At 48.0% G+C, this 24,925-nt stretch overlaps 2 long non-coding RNA genes across 12 annotated transcripts in view; one reads left to right on the top strand and one right to left on the bottom strand.

The window, feature by feature from the left end:
* Positions 1-7,064: 7,064 nt before the first annotated feature.
* On the bottom strand, positions 7,065-13,776 carry LOC309610653. 3 transcript variants are annotated; one of them, XR_014234114.1, is made up of 3 exons: positions 13,657-13,776; positions 10,711-12,971; positions 7,065-9,030 (listed from the first exon to the last, which is right to left on the bottom strand). It is a non-coding gene; the product is annotated as an uncharacterized lncRNA (long non-coding RNA). The 3 variants fall into 3 exon arrangements; XR_014234115.1 differs by having other exon boundaries at positions 7,065-11,065; positions 11,152-12,971; XR_014234116.1 differs by having other exon boundaries at positions 7,065-11,302; positions 11,710-12,971.
* A 121-nt stretch (positions 13,777-13,897) lies between these two features.
* The window catches only part of LOC309610652, a 38,962-nt gene continuing 27,934 nt past the window's right edge, over positions 13,898-24,925 (top strand). For 2 of the 9 annotated variants that reach the window (XR_014234110.1, XR_014234111.1), the window contains exons 1-3: positions 13,909-15,536; positions 16,546-16,616; positions 18,040-18,151. This is a non-coding gene — a long non-coding RNA (uncharacterized lncRNA). Of the gene's footprint in view, positions 15,537-16,545; positions 16,617-18,039; positions 18,152-24,925 lie in introns of all 9 variants that reach the window. The other 7 variants (XR_014234112.1, XR_014234113.1, XR_014234109.1 and 4 more) reach the window with 6 other exon arrangements.

Raw genomic sequence — 24,925 nt, 5'->3', positions numbered from 1 at the left:
TATCTGAAATATGAGGACAGTTTGAGCGTTTGGGAGAGATGGAATTTCGTTCACTGTCTGTGCGTTGGATATTTGTGTTGGCGTACCGTGTTGAAAATTTTCCACGTCCAATGCACCCGTCTTTTAATCTTTGAAAAGGTTCAGTGTGAAGTCTATCTCTTAACAGGCTTTAAGGAGCAGCATCGCATTTTCTAAATGTGCACGTGCCTTGTGATCTGCAACACTGCGTAACAAAAAAATATCTGACCCTCCGTATTGTCACCACTGACACACGATTTCAGCAGGGTCGGACGTGACTCCGTTTAGGCTGAGCAAGAGAGGACATGAAGACCATGAGGACAGACGGACAGACGGAAGTGTAATAAACGCATGCCCGACACCGTGCTTGTCTCATGGAGAATGACCCAGAGAAGATGCTGAAAATATACTGTGCATCCATGAATGTTTCGAGGATAAATGTTGAAGCTATAGCTTGAATCATACACGCTGGTGTTAAAGTCATCAGCTTCAGGGAATATGTTTCTGAAATGCACAGAATTCATAAGCTACCCTGTAATTCTAATGATTCATATTGAACGTACACCTATGCGTTTTGTAAATTTAAATGTACAAAATGTGCTGAGCCCCTAGGCATTTGTATCGAAATACATTTCTGTTCTCCTGACATGCATGCCTTCGCTATTACTGATGGAAACAGACTATGGGATTTCTGAGTAATTTCCATTCATATTGTATTAAAATGTTCAAGTTGCTTTTTCTGTCAAAGAAAGTATCATTTCATAAAATTATTCACTCTTCCTCCATATGGAAATGTCAGACATTGCTAATATAATCCTCAAATTATTGCAGAGAGTGTCTTTAGGCTAAGAGACGTATTTCCTACGCTGTGGTACAGAATGCCTTGTTCAGTCTATTCTTGGGTAACCAGTCTGAGTTTTGTTTGTTTTCAGTTCATGCTTATGTGGTGTCATCCCTAGTGAGAGACTTCTTCTTCCTTTTTCTGTTTCTCTTAGTTACCCTATGGCGTAGAAATCAAAAACATAATAAAAATATAGAAGATGTCTTATTTCCTTTATATTGTAACACTACTCATGAGTGATTTTCAACTTTGCTATGCATAGAGAGCTTCTGAAAATGCACATTCCTGGACCCTGCTGTACAATTCTAACTTAGAAGAGTATCCCAGGAGTCTGCATTTTGACAAATGCCCCAATCTTTTTTTACATACGTAGTGTATAGGTCATGCTTTGAGAACTGTTGTTAAGTACATTGAATAACTCTATATTCAATGTAAATTTCCTTTCCATTTGTAAGCTGCCACTGATCAATCAAGTCTGACAGGTTTCATTCCTCTTCCAACCTGTCCCAGTGCATCCATCCATCCCTCCATCCATTTACCCATCCATGCCTCCACCCATCCATCCATCCCTCCACCCATCCATCCATCTATCCATCCATACATCCTTTTGTTCATCCATCCATCCATCCATATTTTAAACGTTTTTGAAGGGTCATCCTGTATCTTGGGACTTGGGATAAAGGAAAGACACAAGTCTTGTCTTGAAGGGGCTCACAGACTTAAAAATAATTCATAATTACCCATCTTGTTTTCTCCTCTGATCTATGACTGAAACTCTAATGCGTGCTCTGAAAGGCCCTCTCGCAGCCCAAGGCTTGCACTAATAAACCACAACATCTTACCCCCAATCACCTTCTTTGTTTTATCATCTTGGGATAGATAAATCTAGTTTGGTAAGGAATTTGTGCAAAATAGCTTACATAGAGTATCAATTTTAATGTTAAAGTCAAGTATATGCCTCTTTTTTTTTGCATGTGGATAAACAAGAATATATCTTTTAATTAGGAAAGATAAAGCCTAAAACAATATTTTAACAAAAATAATAAGCCTGGATCCATTAATACTTTGAAAAGCTTAACTACATGGGAATTCATTTGTGTCTAATAGAGTTTTAATTCTATCATTTGCATAACAACTTTTGTCTTCAAAGTAACTTCTTATATATTAAATTGCTATAAGTGCATCTGAAGAGTTAAAATATATTCAGTTATTACATATAATTTCTAAGGAGGTCTAAAATCTACATTTCCCCCCTAAATCAGGAAGTCAAATAAAGTTGACCACAAAAGCAGATTTTAGATGTGATTTTGGAAAAGATTTCTACTTTCTTAAAATGTTGCTTTTTAGCAAGTTCTCCCAAATCACAAAATACATCAGGAAACTGCTGTCGGAATGCCTCCCCACTAGATCCAACGTGGTATATATGTATATTTTTTCCATTGTTACCATTGTTATGTAGTACTGATTGAATTCTAGTGAACTGCTTAAAAGATGAAGAAATGGCCTGTTTTGAAAAAACTACAAATACAATTAGTTACGTTCCTTAAAAAGCTCAACGTCTACCAAGCTGTCTTTGGGCATCCATCCATTTATCTGTCCACCCATCCATTCTTCTACTTCCATCTGTCCATATTTTAACCATTTTTTACAATTCCTAATAGCAGGACAAATGGCCATTAACCATGAAACACCCTTTCCTGGTCTTGGTTAGTGTCGGTGTTGAACTGTCGTTTGAAAACCAAAGGTCGATTTCTTTTTCACCCATCAGGTTACATCGCTGCACACAGTGGGTGGTGTACAGCCACAGCAAGGCGTTAACGCGGGTGGATTTTGTTCTCCGAGTATATTCTATGTTTTTTAAAATCCTCATGCATACACTCAATGGAAGGAAGGATTGGTCCCATTTTAGCCTTTTCAGTACTGTCCACATACGCAAATAGCAGTCACATTCACAAGGAGCATCTTTAATATAAACTCGTAGAAAAAGCCTCCATAAACGCCCAGGAATGTGAAGCGGAGAATTATAATCAGTACACTCTCTCCTCTATTCAGATGTTCATCTTCATTTTCTTCACTAGTAATGGAGACTTTGCCAGGATCTATGGAGAATGTCATGGTATCTAGTAGAATATTTCAATTATGTAAGTTTAAACATCTAAGCACTCTTAGCAAACTCTTTTTCTGCTTCTTGTTGGAAGAGAGTTGGTGGAAGGAGTGAAAATAGATCTCTGATATTCTACGCAGATCTCAGAGAGCCGCCGGTCTAGGTATACAGACCATGTATCGGATCTCCAGCCCCTCTGGGGGAAGCAAAGCGTCCGCACAACCCCACCTCCCAAGCCTGCCTTCTTAGGACCCTTCGAAGCAATACTGACCAGGTTCAGACACAACTGGCCTTTATTAAGGGCAGCTGTGGGTCACCTGGATGGCATCCTTCAGAGAGAGCGGCACTAGCTGCCCAGGTGATGGGGCAGGTGGAGTCATCCCCCAGGGACTGGGGCCAAACACCTGAAACCTTGAGCATCCCTGCCCCAGGGCCACTGGGCAACACAGCCTCACAGACCTTCAAACACAGCAGAAAGAGAAGCACGCTCCACTGGGCAGATAACTGCCTTCTGTTGTTTGTTTCCAACCGTGGCACTCAAAGGGCAACTTAGGTTTGTTTGTTTAGGTAAATCAATTCATTTTATTCTTGAATTGTTCTGGGCAAAATAAAGTGATCTCTGTTACGCGCATCTAACAAAATACATGCTAACCAACCATACCATTCAGGTTTCCTTTTCTGTTTCTAATTTTAGTTAAGCAAAAAAAAATACATTTTTTTCGATCTCTGGGTGGCTACTTAAAATATTTTTTCTAGGGTGGCAAGACATATAAACATAAAAGGTGCCATTTTACCTTTTTTTTTTTTTTTTTTAAAGATTTATTTATTGACTGATTGATTGATTGCTGTGTTGGGTCTTCGTTTCTGTGCAAGGGCTTTCTCTAGTTGCGGCGAGCGGGGGCCACTCTTCATCGCGGTGCGCGGGCCTCTCACTGTCGCGGCCTCTCTTGTTGCGGAGCACAGGCTCCAGACGCGCAGGCTCAGTAATTGTGACTCACGGGCCCAGTTGCTCCGCGGCATGTGGGATCTTCCCAGACCAGGGCTCGAACCCGTGTCCCCTGCATTAGCAGGCAGATTCTCAACCACTGCGCCACCAGGGAAGCCCCATTTTACCTTTTTTAAGTGTACAGTCAGTAACATTAATTACATTCACAACGTTGTGCAACCATCCGCACTACCCTTTTACAAAACTTTTTCATCAGTTCAAAGGGCAAATTTGAACGCCACGAATACGTAGTCCTAGACTTAATTAAGCAGACAAAAGAATAAGAAGCAAGCTGTAATGGGTGATCAACATGATACATTTATTACGAACACGAAACTCTTGGGTTTTTGAACTAAGTGACGAAGCTCACAGCTCAAAGCAAAACCCAGAATTAGAGCTTGGGGTCCATGTTCACCTGGACCCACCGACTTCTGAATTTGCCCTATTCTTCTGAATGCTTTTCTATTCATTTGGTCACATCATCTGGAAGCCTTGGCTATTCCGCTTGTATTTAATTCCAGAGGGTCTTAACTTGCCCAGTGTTTGTTGTTTTGTTTTGTTCCGAAATGACTTTTTTTCCCAGAGAATACGATACATTGAATACAGAACGACAAGAGTCAGTACCGTGTTCCAGCCACGGTGGTGCATTATTTCAAGTCTTAAAAACCACGGCTGCTTTTGCCTTTGGAGGGGAGCACAAGACCGGCCGAGCGAGGGCTTGCCCGTTGAGCAGAGCCTGGGGGCGGGGGGCATGCCCCGGTTTGAGTCGGGGTCAATTCCTCTGAGTGTGTCACTTTTGCCAACCTCGTACGAGTCCACATTTGCAAGTCCCCTGACATCCAGCTGCCACCCACTGAAAACAGGGAAGCTGGAGGGGTTGGTTGACTGTGGCCCCTGAATTTTCCCCCTTCCACATGCCCTCCTGTTGACCTGGGGCTGATGGAGTGGATGGATCTCTGAGAAGGAGTCTGCCATCCTCAGTGGATCTGTATCTATGGTAACAGTAGGACATTATTGTGAATAACTGGGAAAAAAAGGTGTTCACGTCTCCCTTTGTAAACTGTCAGTGCATAAGTAATTTCTGGCTTCAAAACATTATTTTTAATGACTACATACTTTTACCATGTAAGCACTCGAGCATCTCTCTTTAGGAGTTGTGTGCTCCCAGGGTGTGTAATGGGAGGTGTTTGGTTTCAGTTACGCACTAGGGAAAAATGCTGTGAGTCAGAGGAAAGAGTAAATTATGCAAGAAAAGCAATGTGTGTGTGCGCACGCGCATGCCCGTGTGTGGGTCGGTGGAGGGGACTCTCACGGAGTTACTGTTGTTGGGATTTGTATTTTTGCAGCACGGGGACACATCTAATGCAGGCATCTGGTGCTCAGTGCCAATGTGTCTGAAGCTGCGCCCTCCAGCTGGTGGCCGGTGCCCCTGTGGCCAGTGTTCTCACGTTCTGGCCAGTCTCGGGCTGTGCTGATTATCCCAGACGAGGGCAGGCACCCGAAACAGAATCCTTTCCTCCATCTGGGATGAGAGAGATTTCCATATTGGTATATGTGGACTAGAGTAGATGATCGTGGGCATTTAATTTGGGTGAAGCAAAGAGAAAAGGAAAGAAGAGGAAGAGAAACATGAAGATAATGGGAGAACCAGGCAGTGTGCCCCCAGGGGCACGAGGAAGGCCCCCTGCCCCCCCGGGGTGCTGCACCCCGCCCCAGCTCCCCTCCCAGCCTTACCGCCCAGACAGCTTGACCAAAGCCTTTTCAAAGGAGGCAGGCTCTAAGCACAAACAGATTCTTCCACACTTAGGTACGTATCCGCCAGAGAAGTGGGGACGTGGAGAGGAAGAGGGTGCCATTCAGCCCTGCCCCAATATTAACACCGACGCCTGTGATGTGCCCGTCACCTGCTCCCAGGAGGGCCCCCTCCGAGCCCAGGGTCATTGCACTGCGGACGCAGAAGGATGGGCAGCCCGGGTGGGCGCAGGCTGGGGGGACCACATGGTGCAGAAAGGGAACTTGACGGTGGCACTTGGCCGCCAAGGCACCGGGGAGGGGCGTTCTCTACGTTGCTACAACCAGTGCTCTCCCTCGACCCTGCTAGCTCCCCGCTTAGGAACTTGCGAAACATTTCAAGTCCTTCTGGAAAAAGCGACCGCGGTAGGGACCGAAGGATGAGCGTCCGCGAGCAGGGTGGTTGTCAGAGAGCGCGATGAAAAGCCCTAACGCTCACGAGCGCCTTCTAAGTGCCCAGAAGCCTGCTGGGGGCAACCGGGCGATGACCGTGCAGGGGAGGTGAGACCCTCCTCTTCTGCTGCCCAACAAACCAAGACTCAAGGAAGGCAGGTAGTGACGGAGCCCCGGCTGCACGCTCGGTCTTTCCACTGTGGCCTGGTACCCAGGTCTCCACGCGATGAGATTTCGCTCATGGCAAAGAGAGGCAGAGCGGCGTCCAGAGCCTGGAGCCTGGCGCCCGGCCATCCAGGACCAGCCCACCTTCCCCCTCACAGCGGGGCCGTCACAGCAAGCGCATCCATCCGAGCCCGCCGTCCTGTCTGTAAAGGAGAGGGGAAGGCGACCACGGTGCCCCCAGAAAGGCCGTGCCTGGTACCGAGGGACTGCTCACTACGTTGTAGCTGCAGTTGTTCCAGAAAATGCACAGCCAACCAGAGGTCATAGGGCAAAGGTGGAGGGCACGGAATCGGAAGACAGATTTGATTTCAAGTCTTGACTCGGCCTCTGTTGAGCTGAGATTGGGGCAAGTACCTTGCCAAGCCTCGGTTTCCCGTTTGTGAAAGAGGACACATGTGCCTGGCCATGGGGGGCGCTGGGCAGTTCTTGGTGAAGATGACGTGCTCCCCCGCCCCATCCCAGGAGGGCTGTCAGGAGGCCTGTGGGAGCAGGAGCTGCTGTGGATGGTGACATGAGTTCCAGAACAGGAGGCCGGGGGGGGGGGGGAGACCCAGGACAGGAAAGAAGCGCGGAGGATGCAGAAGGGGACGAAGCAGGGAAGCGGGAAGAGGAGGGACCACGAGCGAGGAGTTCGGGATTCTGCCTCGGGTCACAGTGCTGGACCACATTTCAGGTTCAATGCTGAGCGTGAGTTTCACCCACGGGTTCGAGCCCTGGTCTGGGAAGATCCCACATGCCGCGGAGCAACTAGGCCCGTGAGCCACAACTACTGAGCCTGCGTGTCTGGAACCTGTGCTCCGCAACAAGAGAGGCCGCGACGGTGAGAGGCCCGCGCACCGCGATGAAGAGTGGTCCCCGCTCGCCACAACTAGAGAAAGCCCTCGTACAGAAACGAAGACCCAACACAGCCATAAATAAATTAATTAATTAATTTAAAAAAAAAAGATATCACTCCCTATAAATACAAGGGAGGGAGTTGAGGAGCGCGGAAGCAGGGATTGCGGCTGGGTGCGTGTGCATCTCTGCAGAGCCCTCCTTCCCGAGGCAGGTGTGCGGAGTCTCTGCTTTGCAAAGGAGAGTCTGTACTGCTCCCCAAAGAAAACCACAGCTGACCGGCACTTGCCTGTTTCTGTCTACAGAGCTCACTGGGGGATCCAATGTCTCTCCCCTCTGGATGCAAAAGCGGTATCTTTAAGGTCTTTGGAATTTTTATTTTATTATTAATTTTTAAAAATATTTATTGATTTATTTATTTGGCTGCGCTGGGTCTTAGTTGCGGCATGCGGGATATTTGTTGAGGCATGCGGGATCTTTTAGTTGCGGCATGCAGGATCTAGTTCCCTGACCAGGGGTCGAACCTGGGCTCCCTGCATTGGGAGTGCAGAGTTTCAACCGCTGGACCACCAGGGGAGTCCCCACAAAAGTAATTTTGAGGGCTTCCATTCCTACAGTCACCTGAACTCTGTTTCTTGGTTTTTAATTTAGAAAAAGATATAACAAACAATTCAGCGTTGCTGAGGCAGCTCGCATTCTTCTGTGTAGGAGCAGAGAAGCCTGCACAATTTTAGGTTAAAAGAAAAGGTATCAGCTACATTTGCAGTGATGGGCAAAAGCAATCTCAAAAAGGAGGGTCTAGAAAACCGGCAACCCACTATGATGAGGTCTAGGGGCCCAGATTTTCCCTTGAAAGTTTTCCCTTGATTTCCCTTGTGTGAAGATAAGGAAGTAAACTAACCAAAACAATCTGAACTTAATTTGATAGTACTGAAACATTAGTAGTTATATATTCTGGTTTCTCTTCTGTCTAAAGTGATCTCTACCCTTGAATTTATACAAATGCCCTCAAAAACGTACAAGAAATCAGTTAGTCCTGCTGGGGTCTTCCTGGCTGGAAGATGAACCAGCAAAAACATTTTGTTTCACTGACATTTTAGTTTGTTCTGAGTTCCTTTTTCTCTGTTTCCTCAAGTACATTTTCTGCTAAGATTCTGCAAACAGGCCCCAAGATGAGTCAGAACCCATTGAAGTGTCTTGAGCCTCATAGGTTCTGCAATTTCATTACGTGCTGCGTGGCGTTTATAAACGGCACGCAGTCTCTCTGTGCGTCAGACACCACTAGGCAGTGGTCGCTGTCTCTCTGGGTTTCTTTAGTGACACGTCAGGCCAGCCTCTGCACGCACCAGGATTACGAATCCAAGCACCTTTATATACTTGGTGTAGGAATGTGGAAATAAGATTGGGATCTGGTGATTCCAGGGAGGGGCTTAATGCTCCAATAGTTCCCAAACTAGGGGCTCAATGTACTGTGTGAAAGGGTAATGAGGGGAGAATGCCTTTAGCCACAGGTCCAGAGCCTTGGTCCAGGGCTTGCGTTGAAGCTGGGCCCGGGGAAGGGACCCACAGACGTGAATGCAGTAGGCCCTCGGGGAAACCCAAGATGTTGGTTGGTGGGAGGGATTGAGCCCCGATGTGGAGAGCTCGGGCATGGGGGGTTTGCGGCTGTCACCAGGGAGAACCCAGACACCAAAGGTAGACTCACGCAAGACAGAAAAGGCCAGGGTCTGACCAAGGATAACCTGGCCTTCTGACAGCCCGCGTTCCCAAACACTGTACTAGCGGTTTCAGGACCGAACTCGTGAAGGAAGGTGACACAGCCATGAAGATCCGAGGGACCTGAGGAGTGAAGCAGAAGAGAGAGCGTCATCCTTACTCGCTCTCGCAGCAGTGATGGAGGAAGGGTAGGTTCCGGGCTGTGTCGGTGAATCCCTCCTCCTCCTGTTGTGGATCTATGCAGTGTTCCCTTCTTCCCTGCACTCAGGGCTGAGAAAACCCGTGGCGCGGTCCCTAGGAGGATCCGCAGTGCCCAGGAACATACATGAGGATGGTCAGTGGTGGGGTTGGTTAAAATCACTGGCTGTGACCATCGGTAGTGAACGGCGCGACGGCCGCTGGTGGAGAGAAACCCAGAATCAGTGAGGTGCCCGGCAAACAAAATACACAACGTGAGCACCTGTGGATGGAAGTGTGTGATGAGGTAGTGGGACGGCCTCCAGAAGGAGTTTCAAAAGTCTGAAGTGTGGGGAGAGGTCCCAGTGGGGATGTGACGGCCACTGCCCCTCCACGGGCAGTCCTTTTAAGTGACCTGCCCGCCAAAGCGAGCGTGGACACCAGGAGATAACAATCGAAGATTTTCCCATGCTACTGTAACAACGTTTATTGTACAATTAGTCCATCTTATTCTGGAAGTCCTAGTGGTGATAGCTGTACACCTTTATGAGTGAACTAAAAACTGCTGAATTGTACACTTCGAAATGGTGAATTTTATGGTATATGAATTGTATTTCACCAGAAGAAAGTGAATGGTCATAAGGTGGTCGGAAGCAATTTAAAAAATATTAAATGGTGTAAAGTTAAAATTGAAATCTCTTGGAACTCCCTGGCAGTACAGCGATTAGGACCGCGCTTCCACTGCAGGGGCCCAGGTTCGATCCCTGAGTCAGGGAACTAAGATCCCGCATGCCACACGGTGAGGCCGAAAAAAAAAAAAAAAGAAATCTCTTGATCCCTTCACTGACCTACATATTCCTTGCTCTCACTTCCCAAAGGGAAACCACATTACCACCTTCCAAAAATTCTTTCTGACCGTGAAGTCTATATGTGCACCTATAGAGGATCAAACTGCAAGTAGTATTCTGCAGCTTGCTTTTCTAATGTAACAATAGATGTCTCCACATTAATACATGCAAAAATCCCTCATTTTTTAATGGGCGCGTAATAGCCTGATGTACTATCATTTCGGTAAGCAGTCCTCTATAAACAGGCATTTAAGTGCTTCTACAATTTTGCCTTGTACCTACATCTCTGTGCACCTATGAAAGTTTATGTGTGGGATGGATTCCTAGAAGTAAAACTGACAGACAAAGGACATGTGTACTTAAATTTTAATAGCTGTCACCAGATTGCTTTCCAAAAACTGTTCCTAACATCCAGTGGCCCCAGCGGTGCAGGCAGGACCCATTTCCTCACGCTCTCTGGGTTGAAATCTCTGTCCTTTGGAGAAGCTTCAAGGACCACTTGATGGTGGTGGGGAGGGGAGTGCAGGGGGGAAGAGAGGGGGCAGCTGGGGAGGGAAGCCAGCAGGCTGCGTGGCTTGAGCTAGGGAGGCTCTACTTTTATTTGAATATAAACTGTGATTCTGATATAAGGGATTTCGATAAAAGCGTTCCGCTTTAAAAAAAAGAGATAAAGAAAGGTTTGAAAACTATGAATTAGGTAGTCCTATAAAGCCGTGTTCCCTCCGCCTTCCAGAGGCTCATTTCACCTGCTGGGGCCCCCGAATGGCCCTTGACCTACCTTGCCCCTAGATATCCACGCCCTTGGTAATCCCACCCACGCTGTGTAACTGATAGCGCAATGCAGAAACGACGTCCTGTGATGTGCCTGGTGTGGTATTTGAAGACACTGCGGCTTCTGCCTTGACCTCTGTGATCACTAATTCTGGAGGGAGACAGCCGCCAGTTGTGGGGATGAACGAACAGCCCCGTGCCGACTTCACACCATGGGGGACCAGCTTGCTCCATGTGAGTCAACGGTCCTGGACGTGGCCTTCAGATGACCATGGCCCCAACCAACATCTTGATGCAATCTCTGCAGCAGCTCCGAGCCAGAACACCATCTCAGCCAGTCCTGGATTCCTGACCCATAGAAGCTGTGTGAGACAATAAATGCTTTTCATTGTTTGAAGCCTCTAAGTTTGGGGGTATTTTGTTATGCAGCAATAGACAACTAATGTACCTGGGATTGTGAGGTTTGGTGTCCCAGAGTCTACACTTCTGGTTTTATACCTGGATTTAAACCCCACTTCTGGTCCTGTCCCCTTGGAGGCCCTTGGTATTTCCAGGACACACCACCCCTTCCACAAGGAGGCTGCTTTCAGATGAGTGTCCTGCAGGTGACAGGGGTGGTTAAGGATGGACACAGTGACTTGCCCATTGAACACTAAACCCAAATTAAAACTAAACATAGGCTATTCGGTCACTCTAATCTTTGAGACAGCATTTTTTTTTTTTTTGGCTGCGCCACGTGTCTTGTGAGATCTTAGTTCCCTGACCAGGGGTTGAACCCTCAGCAGTGCAAGCACCGAGTCCTAGCCACCTGACCGCCAGGGAATTCCCTGAGACAGCAATTTCGTACAAGGACGGAAGGATTCAGTTAGAAGCCAGATTCTAGGGGTCTAAGTCAACAGAGCCGAAGCAGGTTGGAAACTGTTCCCTTCAAGATGTTGGTGGTGAAAGGAAAGGGAAGGTCCTTCTTTGTTTGTTTGTTTGTTTAAGGCTTGGAGACGGTGCTCACTTTGTAGGAAGAAGAGGAACGAGGGTCTGGGCTGAAAATAAAAACATCTCTGGACGATAACTGGTGGAGAGAAGGGTAAAAAAGAGAAGGAATTTTGAGCCAGGCTTTAATCACCTCCCTGAACCAGCAGTCAGAGAACTCTGCCTCCTTTGCCCAGGACTGGAGATTCCAGAAACCTGGAGAAAATCGGGGAGGACTGGTGTCAGTTAGACGGTCAGACGGTAGAGCCCACCTGTGAGGATGGAGGACCACCACCCCCCTGCCCCCGGCCGCAGAGACTCAGGGCAGTTGGAAGCGTGAGGGTCCAGGACGCCCTCCCCTGCCGGCTACATGGCTCTGGGACTTGAGCTGAGGGTGAACTAGAGAAAGGGCAGAATGTTTGAGTGGGGTCCCCCCAATTTGGCAATGGCCAGAGTAAGCATGGAGGAAGGTCAAGGCTGGGGCTCTATGGGGTGATGGGGACAATCTCGCGGGAACCCAGGAGGTGAACCCAGTCCTGCAGGGGTGAGCCAGGCTGGGACCTGGGACCTGGGACCCTTTGCTGCAATGCTTGCACCAGGACAAACTTCTCCTCCAGCAACAAAATACAAAGAGACTATAAGGGACTAAAAATAACTGCGAGCATGGGCAGCTGGGGCAAATTACGGACAACAAGATACAAAAAGACCAGAAAAGCTCAACTGCCACTTCTGAAGAGCTGGGAGCAAAAGCAGGGTCCTGCGCATGCCCCCTGCCCTCAACACCGCCAAAGGGGTGGGCGGACCACCTCAGCCCGCCCTCCAGCCCGACCCCTGGACACACCCCTCCCCGCACCCCGTGCAAGGAGCCAGCTCCGCCCCACTTGAGTGAGCCAGCAACGGAACCTGTTACTTTTTGTCGCTCCCTCGTCCTGTAGCAGGGGCCCCAGTAAAGCCTTGCCTGAATTTCTTGTCTGGCCTCTTCTCAATTTCTATCGATTAAGGAGGCCAAGGACCCTGGTGGGTAACGGGGATGACGGCCGGGGGCAGGGGCAGGCTGAGGCCTGGGGGTGCTTTAGCAAGAGTAAGGGGTCTGAGAGGGAAAGAGCAGGGCTGTCGCCCCCAGGAGAACTCCGCAGTGAGAGCCCAGGGGCCGGAGTGCAGGAGGGACAGAGAGGCCCAGGGGCTGGGCCACCAATGACTTTCCTTAATCAAGAGCCAATGCTTTTTGTTCCCCTCTGGAAGGTCCTTGAGTCCCTTCGAGGCCCTGGCTTGTTCACGACAGTGGCGGCTTTGTGCTTCTCTCTGAAATAAAACTTTTATCTTAAAAAAGAAAATGTATCCAATGCAGTCTGTCATAATCACAGTATTCAGATCTTCCCTGGCTCGGGGGTGGGGGTGGGGGGTGCCCCGGGTTCACTGGGGCACAGGCGAAAAGTACCGAAGAAGCTTGTTCCTATTTCTTTTTTCCCCTCTGGATTTCCGTTGTAATGGATTGAAGCTACACAGGAAATTTAATCCCAAAACTTGGCTTTGATTTTTTTTTCTTTTTTTTTTTCCAGCTAACCCTTTCAGAGTTGGGAAAGACCTGGCTATGCGGCCAGGGAAAGTAACGTTTGGATTAGATTCCCCAGGGTTTGGGGCAGCGTGACAAAGGGGCCGGGCACTGCGCGTGGCCGCAGCGCCGGGAGCATCGCCGCTGGCACAGGTGCGGCCTGCGTGGGGGAAGGGGCTTCCGGTGTGTCGCCCACTGGCTGGAGGGAGGCCTGACGCACAGGCCCCTCTTTGTCCTCCGAGCACCCGGCGGGAGCGGAGGGCTTTGCGCAGCTTCCCCCGAGGCCCTGGTCTCCCTCAGCAGATCCGGTCAAGCCGTGGGGACCCGACCCGCACTGGAGCCGGGCAGCAGCCTCAGCCCTCGCGGGCCGCGGGCCGGGGACGTGTGTGCAGACGCCGGGAGGGTCTCTGCGCGGCGGCCAGGGTTTGCTCTCGCCTGGTGCGAAGTGCGAGAGGGCCGTGGGCGTCCCGCGACACAGCACCGAAGTGAGTCTGTCAGTGCGCTGGGCTCCAGTGTCGGGAAGGTGGCCTGGGCCACACAAAACTACGGTGTCTCTAAGGACAACCCGAGGCCGCCCGCGCTGCGCGTGCCTGCAAAAGCCCGGGCCCGGGCGGCGGTCGCACCCCGCTCCCCAGCCTGGGAATGAGGTCACCGCTGGGAGGGGCCGGCGGGGCGGGCAGGGCCGGGGAGGGAGGACCTGCCCGGCCTGCTCGCCGGGTCGGGACGCTGGGGTTTGTGCCCCCGGACACCGCAGGGAGCACGCAGGCCTCGGCGGCCGTGCCCACGCGGGCCCGGGGTCCCCTCCTCGCGGCCCCCGGTGCAGCCGCGCTGCGCCGGGGGGAAGCCCGTCGGTGACACGGGGACAGATGCCCGCGACCGCGCAGCCCACGGGAACCATCTTAGGAAAGACACCAGGTCATCCCTCGTCCCCTCCCGGGGGGCGCCGGGCTGCACCGGGTCAGGCCCCCGGGCCGCGGGCGGATTTGGGCTGCGGCTTCGAGGGGGGGAGGGGCGGCGCTGGGAGGGGGGCCACCAGGCCCCGCCCCCCCGGCAGCCCACCTCGGCCCCGGGCGCCGCCCCCATTTCCCGGCTCTGGGCTGTGGGCCTTTGTCTCGGCGGGGCCCGCGGCGCCCCCTGCTGGCAGGTCTGGGCCGCGCCTACTCGGCCTGCTCCGGATCCGGCTCCGGTTTCTTGGGAGGCCGCGGCCACGCGGACCGAGGTGGTCCCGCCTTCCTCAGTGCAGCCGGGATGCTTCGTGCAAGTGCCCGCAGCCTTGCAGCGCCCGCAGCTCCCCGCGGACCCAGAGGCGGACAGACGGGAGGAGAGGCTGGGCCGGGAGAACCCCGTTTCCCCCCGCTTTTTCAGCAGGGCAGAAAGTCCTGTGTTTGTGCCCTCAACGGCTTTAGAAAATGGCCTCATCTAACCTTTCCAAAGATGTTAATCCAAGCTGCAAAGTCTTGGCCATTGGAAGACCTTTTAAGTTCTGATACCAAAGAGCTTTAGTCTGGATTAAATGCAAAATGCCAAAATTTCACTTTTAAAAGCAAGCACAAGGACCAAGTGCAACCTGAGCGTGTTTGTAAACCGTGCAAAACAGGCACTTCTGAGAGCCCCCCCCCCCCCCGCCCATTTTGTGCAAATGCTATTTGCCCGGAGCATCAGGAACCGAAACTCCTGGGAACTCTGTTTTTCTGGCCGGCAACGGGAAAGTTTGGGCTCACAGAGGGGATTTTTAAATCTCTGAAGGACTTAAGTCAGTGTGTGTCATGGAAAAGCCGAGTCCCTCCCAGCTCAAGGTGGCCCCAAGAGGTGGGCCAGGGCCCCCCCCCCTGCATCCCGCTGCCAGTGGCCAGCACACCTTAGGTGCTCCATGATGAAACAAGGATTCTGCCGAAGAGATCCACTGCAAAGCACCTGGCTTTCTAGAAGCAGTAAATGAAAGTCTCTTATAGTAAAAAGAAAAAAAAAAAAGATTAAGTCGTGAGGGAGAGGCAGAGAACACAGTATAATCCAGCGATTGGAGACTGGCTTCTGAAACTCCAGCAGGAGATGCTTTATCCCTTCCTGGCAGCTCTGCAGTGGCCAGCAAATAAATATTTCCACATGGAAGGTAATGGTCCTTCACAACGTAGCTTGTTCCATTCAAGAGAGATACAGCAAGGTCCCCAGCTTTAGTGGCAAAGGGCATTAGCCTTGCCTTTAGGATTCGTGGATGTAAACACTGAATCCCACTCCCACCCCGCTTGATGCTTCAGGAAACAATGGAGGGACCTCCGTGGACAAATTACGCCTGCATTTAATGCTCTGATTATCTGGTGAGTTAGCAACAGTCATATTAAAAGCCTGGACCTGCCTCCTGTTTAATCCGCCCTTGTTACTCTTCCCTCTCCTCCATTTCTGTTTCTTCCCCAAAGATTAAAAAAAGGAAAGAATTCTGACTTGTGTTGCTTGTGCCCTGAGTTTGAAACCAGCACATGACCAGGTGGAACGCGAGGTGGGTGGGTGGCAGAAGCCAGTCACCGGATATCATCGCTTGTGATTTTTTTTCCTTAATAAAAATATTCTGATGAAGGGCTGGGAGTTAAGGCTTCCTTCTGCCTCTGGCCAGGTTGGAGGCTCTCCAGGGAGCTGGGCAGTACAGGAAACTTCTGCTCTAAGGTTTCAGAAGGACACTTTTCAGCCAAGCTTCCAATCACTGAAATGAAAGTGAATTATGCTGGGCACAGAGGAGTCATGTTTAATTCAAGTGAAATTCATTCACTCATTTGTTCTATAAATATTTATCGAGAGCCTGGTTTGCGGCCCCTCCTGAAAGGCCAGGATTCCTTGGGCGGGGGGGCGACCCCGACATGGCACAGACCCCCGGCCGCCCTGTGCGCCCAGCCTGGCCCGGCAGTGTTGCCACACAAGCCTGATCCCAGAGTTCTAGGGCGGTGTGTTGTTTTTGTTTTAAAAATCAGACTCTACCTGCTTGTTTAATCTGAAATCTCACGCTAAACCTAGATCTATCTAAAATGTGTTAGTGGCATTTAACAGATGGTAAATATAGCGTCTTGGATGGGTGGAAGGACTAGAAAATATGAGCATTGTCTTTCCTTTTTCGGGCCTGCAGTTCCGCAGTTATCAACGTCCCCTGCTCGTTAATGAAGGAGGTTTCCTCCCCTCCCCCCTCTGTGCCCTCATTCCTATAATGTAAACAGCTGCTAATAGCTCCTATTTCTCTTTGTTCAAACAAACAATAGCCTTTATAACTAAGAAGAAAATTAGTATCAGGTGAAAGCCTCATTTTTAGGGTGCTTAAAGCGTTCTCTTTTTTTTTTCCAGAAGAACAAAGTCCAGCAGTAATCTTGAGAAGAAGAATTCACATTTAAAGTTCGGAAAGTGACAGAACAAAGGTCTGTCTTTAATGATGCATAGACACTCTTGTGATTGAATTTTAAATATTTTTTTTTTCTTTCCTTCTCTTTAACTTCCTAACTGAAAAGCTGGAGCTTGGGGCAAAAGGGTGGTCAAAGGTCTGGGGAGTCCGCAGACCCTCCCCGCCTTGGGGCAGACCTGCTCTCTTTGTTAGAGCCCAGGAAAAAGCCTGGTATTGGGGGGCTGGGTTTCTTCGCCAAATTAGGGGATTATGCTTATTAACGTGTGAGGAGTGCTTGAAAATGAAAGATGAGCTAAAATACGCCCGGAATCCCTGATTCCTTTCCAGCATAAAAGGACTCTCTTCCTGCTTGACCTCAAGTGCTTAAAAAAAGCACCATGTGATTTGAAACTTACATCTCTGGGGGAGATGTAGGACGGACTTTGTAAACATTTTATGTTATTCTGTGAAATAAATTCAACTGGGGGCCAGATTTCCGGAGTAATCCACAGATGTGCATGTCGGTGGGTAAACCTGAAACATTGTGTTGTTGCACTTTTATACATTTTGCTCTTTGTGTTTTTAACAATTATTGTTCTGGAAGTCTTTGGAACAAGACCAACGAGCTGATCCTTTGCTTATCAGTGTTTTCAGGGTCTGAAAAACCTTTACACTTTATTATCACACGTTCTCTCCAAGGATTTGATGTAACTTTTCTTCAGGTTTGTGGTAGAATTCAATTTCCTCATTTTGTATTCTAATATACCCATAGAAACATAGTATTAAGAAAGAGTGTAGGTTTTTTTGGCCTCAAAATGGCATTTAAGATCTGGTGTTTGGTGAAGTTAAGCCACTCTGATGGATAAGCATTATCCTTTATTTCTTTAAGACACAGAAATCGGGACTAGGTTAGAGCAACTGCATTTTTGTCGTTGTTAGCATTTATTTTTATTATTTATTTATTTTTTAAATTAATTTTCATTGGCGTATAGTTGCTTTACAGTGTTGTGTTAGTTTCTGCTGTACAGCAAAGTGAATCAGCTATACGTATACATATATCCACTCTTTTTTAGATTCTGTTTCCATATAGGTCATTACAAAGTATTGAGGGGAGCTCCCTGTGCTATACAGTAAGTTCTTATTAGTTATCTATTTTATATATAGTAGTGTGTATCTGTTAATGCCAATCTCCCAATTTATCCCTCCCCCCGATCCCCTGGTAACCATAAGTTTGTTTCCTACATCTGTGACTCTATTTCTGTTTTGTAAATAAGTTCATTTGTACCATATCTTTAGATGCCACTTATAAGCGATATCATGTATTTGTCTTTCTGTCTCGCTGACTCACTCAGTATGACAATCTCTAGGTCCGTCCATGCAACTTCATTGTTTTTTAATGGAAACTATGGGCTACATGAGGGATGGACTCTCATACCTTGTAAATGCTTTTCTTCATCTAGAGTGAAGAGAAGCCCACATTAAAATGAGATGGGATGAGAAGAAGAAGAAAGAAGGAAATCCGTGTGATCCTGGAGGAAAACCCTTTGAATAGAACCAAGGCGGAGATTGGAGGTGAAACCCTGGGGCCCTTTAGACAGACTCTGCCCCAGGCTGTTTGGGCTGCATCCCTTTGGGGCCGGTCTCACTGCGGGTCTCAATGTGTGATCCTAAAATACGACCCGTGTGGCTCTGGCTTCCAGAAGTTTCAGGCTGCGTAAGGCCAGGGCCACTGTGTTCCCAGGTAGGACCCATTAATAGGATTTTCTGGGGGACCAGTGGGCAGACAAAGAACACTGGATGGATTGCAGAACCGGGGGACTTGCAGAGATCCCCGCCCCGGGCATGGCGGGGACATCTGGAAAGGGCGAGCCCCTCCTTCTCACGAACCCGGAGCCAAGCTGCGCCGGAGAGGGTGCCATGTCCCCGTGGCCTCAGGAACTAGGGAATGATGCAGAGAAAAAATGATGGAGCGGAGTTGGGAGCAAGAGGGAAGTTTCCTTTTGAGCTGGACATTGGCCCCCGCCCTGGGTAGTTCCAGCGGCCTCCAGGGCCCCTCTCGTGGGGCCACAGGGCAGCACCGTGGGAGCAGGGCTTGGCCTGCTTTCTGCTGCTACATGCAGTGCGGGGTGGTGGGTGCCGGGACAGCAGGGGCGCTGTGGTGCTCTGGGGGGTGGATGCAGTCTCCTGGGTTAATGAGCAGAGACTCGCCAGGGACGGTCTTGAAACATCAGAGGCCTGGGCTCTACCCTGGATGTTTGTATTCAGTAGGTCTGGGTTGGGGGCAGACATGGGGCCGATAACAGAGTTCAAGACCCCGCCTTAAGCACTAGTGGAAGAGTTTAATGAGGTCGCTTTACAAAGAAGAAACAAAAGCTATTTAGGCTCTGCTTGTCCATCTTGGAAAGCTGGAATTACCCCACTTGAGTGTAATGAACCTCGATTTGGGAAATGTCTGTATAACTCGTTCCGGAAATCAACAAACTTTAGAAGCTGTGCTATTTGCCTCACTGTGGTAAGCCAGGAGAGAAATCAGTGAACAAGCTTCAGTCCTGCCTTTTAACCAACGACGTAGATACACCCCTTGACTGTAGCCACAGCGCTGAAGGTGCAGCTACTCATGGGCGAGGCCTCTGCGAACTCCAGTCAGCGTGTAATTTATCCTCCTTTCCACACTCCACGCACGAATGGTCCTCTTTGGTTTGTAGCCACAGCCGTCAACCGTGGGCTCGGCCTTCGCCTCCCAGGTGACAGAAAGCCTTTACCCAAAACCTGTGGCCCCATTACTGAATGCTGCTTCTTTTGATAATAGATGTTGCTACTTATTGAGGGCCTCCTGTGTATTAGACATTCACACACATTGCACATGGGGCGACTGCATCATTTATTGTTTAAATGGAAACACTTTTGGGGAGTAAATGGGGACAATATTAAAGCGATGTCAGGGCAACAGGGACTGGCCGGGGCAAACTGGGATGTACTGTCACCCGCGTTACACATCACAGCTGCCGGGGGGGGGGGGTGAGGATCCTGAGGTCGTGAAGCTAGGGAGGGGCCAATACCCTAGTTCAAGTCTGTGTGACTCTGAACTGGGTTGGATAGTCTCCCCCCAAATTCACGTCCGACCGGAACTTCAAAATGTGATCTAATTTGGAAATAGGGTCTTTAAAGATGTCACTGGGTAAGATGAGGTCATCCTGGATTAGGGTGGGCCCTATACTAATGACCACTATCCTTATAAGAAGAGAGGAAGAGATGCAGAGACCCAGGGATGATGGAGGCCCACATGGGGCAGTGGGTCCACAAGCTGAGGGACACCAAGGATCGCCAGAATGACCACAGGCTCAGAGAGAAGCCTGGAGCAGATTCTCCCTCAGGGCAAGAAGGAACCAGCTCTGCCCACACCTTGATTTTGGACTTCTGGCCTCCAGGACTGTGAGAGCATAAGTTTTGGTGTTTTTAAGCCACCACCCAGTTTGTGATGTCACCCAGTTTGTGAACCAGCTCTAGGAAACTGATCCACACACTAAAGACCAGTGTCCAGGCCCACGACCTGGTCCAATAGTGCCCAGGACTGTGGGTGCTGGAGTCTGCAAACCTGAGTTTACGCCCAACCATTCACTTTTTATGTGAACTTTAGTAAATGACTTACTCTTAAAGATTCACTTTTCTTGTTTGTACCATGGGAACGATAATAATTATACCTGCCTCCTAGGCTATAGGATTGTTATTCTCTTTTTGCTTCAACACATATTTATTTTATGTGGGGTTTTTTTTTGCGAAATAAAAGACACAGTCCCTTAGGGAAAAATGCTTCTTACAGAGAACTGCAGATAAAAATGTTGGACAAAGTGTAATACTTGCTTTTAGGGAACTTACAGACAAGTAAACAGTTAGCCCCATTTAGATGTAGTGAATATTATTAAAAATATAGTGAAAACCTGTCACCTGATGCAGAGTCCCAGCTCCTGATACCAAAGTCGAAAGGAAAAGTGAGCCTGCTCTCCTTTTCCCAGATAGTGAGAGCTCAGACATGGGAACTGGACTTGGCCAGCTGGACACCCGCACCAGGACTTTGGAACTGGAGAATGCAAAGCAACAACAAAGGAACAATTGGAGTTTGTTCACAGATGCTGAGGTGAAGCCATCACATCATGTCCAGGACAGCCCGAGCTCCTTTTCTCTAGCTTCCTGTGAGTTTTACAAGTCTTGTTCTTCAACCTCCTGTGAGCCCCTGCTATCATTTTAACACATTCAAGTGTGTCCAAGAAGCTCAAACTAATCTTCAAGTTCATGTGGAAGTGCAAGGGACAAAACCGGCCAAAATCATCCTGACAAATTAAAACAAAGGTGGAGGACTCACAAATCTTCATGTTAAAACTTAATAGAAAGCTACAGTAATCAAGACAAGGATCAAAAGAATGCCCCTGGGAGTTCAGAAATAATGCCATCCATCTATGGCCGATTGATTTTTCAACAAGGAAACTAAGACAATTCAATAAGGAAAGAATAGTTTTAACAAATGGTGCTGGGACACCTGAAAAAGAATGAATTTGGATTCCTACCTCACACCATATACAAAAATTAACTCAAAATGGATCAAAGAGCTAAAACTATAAAAGATTTAAAAGGAGACATAGGTGTCGACCCTCATGGCCTTAGATTAGGAAACACTTTCTGAGATATGACACACCAAGCAGAGGCAACCTCCAAAATACATAAACTGGCCTTCTTCAAAATTAAAAAAAACTGTGCCTCAAAGGACACTCAGAAATTGAAAAAATAAACCCACAGAATGGGAGAAAATATTTGCAAGTCATACATCTGATAAGGTTATAGGATACAGAACATATAAAGAAGTGTTACAACTCAATAACGAAAAGACAAAGAACCGAATTAAAATATGACCAAAGGATCTGATATTTTTTTCAAAGGAGATATACAGAGAGCCAGTAAGCGCCTGGAAAGATGCTCACATCATTAGTGGTTAGGGAAATGGATATCAAAAGCACAATGAGATGCCCCTTCACATCCATGAGGACGGCTGGAATTTAAAAAAACCTCCGAAAAGGGAAGTATCAGCTGAAGGCCTTTGGACCTGAACTGCGGCATCACCTGTCTCTGGCTGATGGTCCATTGTGCAGATTGTGGACCTGCTAGCCTCCACAATTGTGTGAGCCAATTGCCCAAAGTACATCTCTTTCTCTGTATACACACATCCTATTGGTTCTTTTTCTCTGGAAAACTCTGACTAATACAATCCTCTACAGACAGGACCAGCAAACTCTCAGATTCCTCAAGAACGCATATTTGGGAAACCCTCGTGTATAAGGACCTCAAGCCATTTGAGATGCTGGCTGAAGGCAAAACAAACACGATGGTAGAAAGAGGGTCATAAACGTCAGCTCTGGCCGCTGCAGAGATCATGCTGGAGCCTCTATGGGTATTCCCTTCCTCGCTGTGTCATGTAGATATTTATGAGTTAATTAATTTCCATTTTTCATTCCTCTCCTCACTGTTGTATACACAGTTTGTTGGTAGCTGGCCATAATTTAGTGCGCAGATTTCAGAATAGCAAGACAGCACACAGTGGGACGTGGGGAAGGAGGAACACTGGTGCTGAGGCTGGCCACAGAGGGTGACCATCGAGGCTTTGGGTTGTTGCCCATTGGTGAAGGAGTGAGCGTATCTTCTGTTTGAGATAAAGAGAGCAGCAGTGTGTTAAAGAGAACTAGTTTGTTGTTGGAAGTGAACATCCAGGGAGAAAAGTGTGTGTGTGTGCGTGTGTGTATGTATAAATCCAGAAGAGTCGAAGGAGTCAGTTCAATGGGCATTTGTCACTCCTTGTGTCCTGGCAGAATCCCCAAGATGTGCTGTGTTAGTGGAATGCAGTGCATGGCCGTCCCCACCAAAGCTGGACCGGGAGTAACTCCCGTTCTTATCCCTGTGGCATCTGAACTTGGCATTGACCCGCTGCGGGACCTGCTGCGTGCTCCCACGCGGGAACTCATTGACTCACTGACGGGAAGTGGTACTTAGAATCCATTCACAGTCACTGTATTGTTGGCCACTGTATTGTTGGCCAGACTTTTCATGCAAAGAGAGAGAGCCTTGCTGCTTCCTGCTCCTTGACCTTCCAGAAATCCGGAGTTCCTGGCAGCCTTCTGAGTCCTGGGTCAGTTCTGTGACCCTCTCTGCATTCATACCCCACCAATAAATTTCTTGTACTTAAAATAGCCAGACGTAGTTGTTCTGGTTGCAGCCAGAATGCCGACCAGCAGATGGGTTTGCACTAGGGGCTGTGGGAGCCCCCAAGAGGGAAGCACCAGGAGAAGGGGGTCTGATCGTGAGAGAAGGTAGGCTTGCTTCCTGGAAGTGACCTGGCTATTCTACTTCCTAGGACACACCAGAAGAAGTGTACTGTTGGCAAAGATGGGGCTTGAGATGTTTTCCTAGGCGCCTTCTTTTTAAAGATTCGGGGTCACCCTTAGCCCCTACCATCTTGGTTTCTTCCTTGTGTAAAGAGTGTGCCCTCTGGCACTGCCGCCCCAGACACCTACTGAAGGCCTTCTCACCTGGACAGTCCAAAGCTGCAAGGTGTTCGTAGGAGGATTAGCACCCAATAGGGTGCTGCCAATAATATTGCAAGATGGAAAGATCATGGTATTAAAAGGTACACCTTTGGAGACGAAAGCCAAGCAGGCATCTGCCGTTGCTTATTGGGCTACACTTGGGTCACATTCGATTTTGCACATAAACCTTTGTATTTGTTGTCGAATCCAGTTGGGAATTTTGCCCACTCACCAGGGTATTAAAACATACCATCCCACAAATGGAGACAGTTCTTCTGTGGCAGGTGGCTGAGATTGTGGATTATAGATTTAGCACTTAAACCTAGATCTCTTGCCTCCCAGATCAGTGCTCTTTGTGTTAGAACAGTTGCCAGACTCCAAGTGGTCCTCCCTCTCATAGTAACGTATCAGAGGGGAGAACACAGGCGGGGGGATGGTGTGGGCTGGCCCCTTATCTGGGAGACGGGGGCTTAGACTGAGCCCCTGGTGACACTCAGTGTTTTATGACCTTAAATAAGTTTCTTTACCTCCCTCTGCCTCAGTTCCAAATCAGAGGGGAAGGGAAATTGTAGGATACTCTAATTTGATCTTGTTGTATTCCAGAAAAATCATATAAAGGAAGAGAGTCAATAAAGATCATCTACTTTATTTTGTATGATTTTGCCAACACGTTCTGTTGAAAAATATAGAAATCATCATCATCATCATCCTGGTTCACAATTGCTTTTTTTTAGGCAGAAACTCACATATTTGTGAATTCAGCCACTTAGTTATACTTACTATTACTGGATTGTAATCATAGGGGTTAGGAATCATTTCTAATCCCGTTGTACAGAGCAGTAGAGAGCATGTCCTCTGACCCAAGCGAGTGTTTTCTGTGAAGATGGGAGGCCTGGACATCCCTGCTTGGCAGGAGCAAGTGCTGGGACAGCCCTGCCTGGACAAGGGGAAAATAAACGTTTGTAGGTAGAAAAAGAAAAGCAAGTTGATGGCCGTTACTATGGTTCGTGAATACAAAAGAAGATATTAAAAAGTATACACAAGACACAAGGAATAATATTACAAACACCCCAGACCAACCACTGAGCTTAAGCATTAGAACTGGACCAATATTGTTAAAGGTCATAGTTGATATATTCATGCATATATATATGTGTGTGTGTGTGTGTGTGTGTATTTTATGTTCCTTATTTGCTTACTTTTGTGTTCCTTATTCACTTAATTTCCTTTGTAATTTTTGCACATAGCAATGTACCCTTAAATCGTATATTGCTTAGTCTTGCATAGTTTTGAAGTCTCCATAAGTGGTATAATATTCTAGGCATTCTGCTTTTTCCTGCCTGTTTGGTATGTTGTCCATGGGTGTTGATGTATGTAGCTCTAAGTCATTCATTTCCACAGTGATACAGAATTCCGTTGCCTGAATACACAGTAATTCATTTACCCATAGGAGAATATTATTTTTCTCTTTTTTTATTGCTCACACTATTATAGTATTAATATTATTTATACATACATAATTATTATACATTATTATTCCTAAGTTGTAAACATTCTCCAAATATAGGCTCCAATACATAAAAGACTGAACTGTGAATTAGTTAGTTTTCGACATAGTTTCTTTGGAAACCAGAGATTTGCGAGCCAGGGTTATTGACGATCTCCTCCTTCAGCCTCATTATGCCTCCCTTTAAAATCAGTCACCTGTTCTTCAAATAATATTTCCTCTCAACTGTGCCACCAACTAGATGTCAAAGCCTCAATGATATCGAATGGT

Source organism: Balaenoptera borealis (genome assembly GCF_965194805.1).
Source record: "Balaenoptera borealis genome assembly, chromosome: 14".
NCBI lineage: Eukaryota > Metazoa > Chordata > Mammalia > Artiodactyla > Balaenopteridae > Balaenoptera > Balaenoptera borealis.
This window is presented reverse-complemented; position numbering and strand designations above follow the sequence as displayed.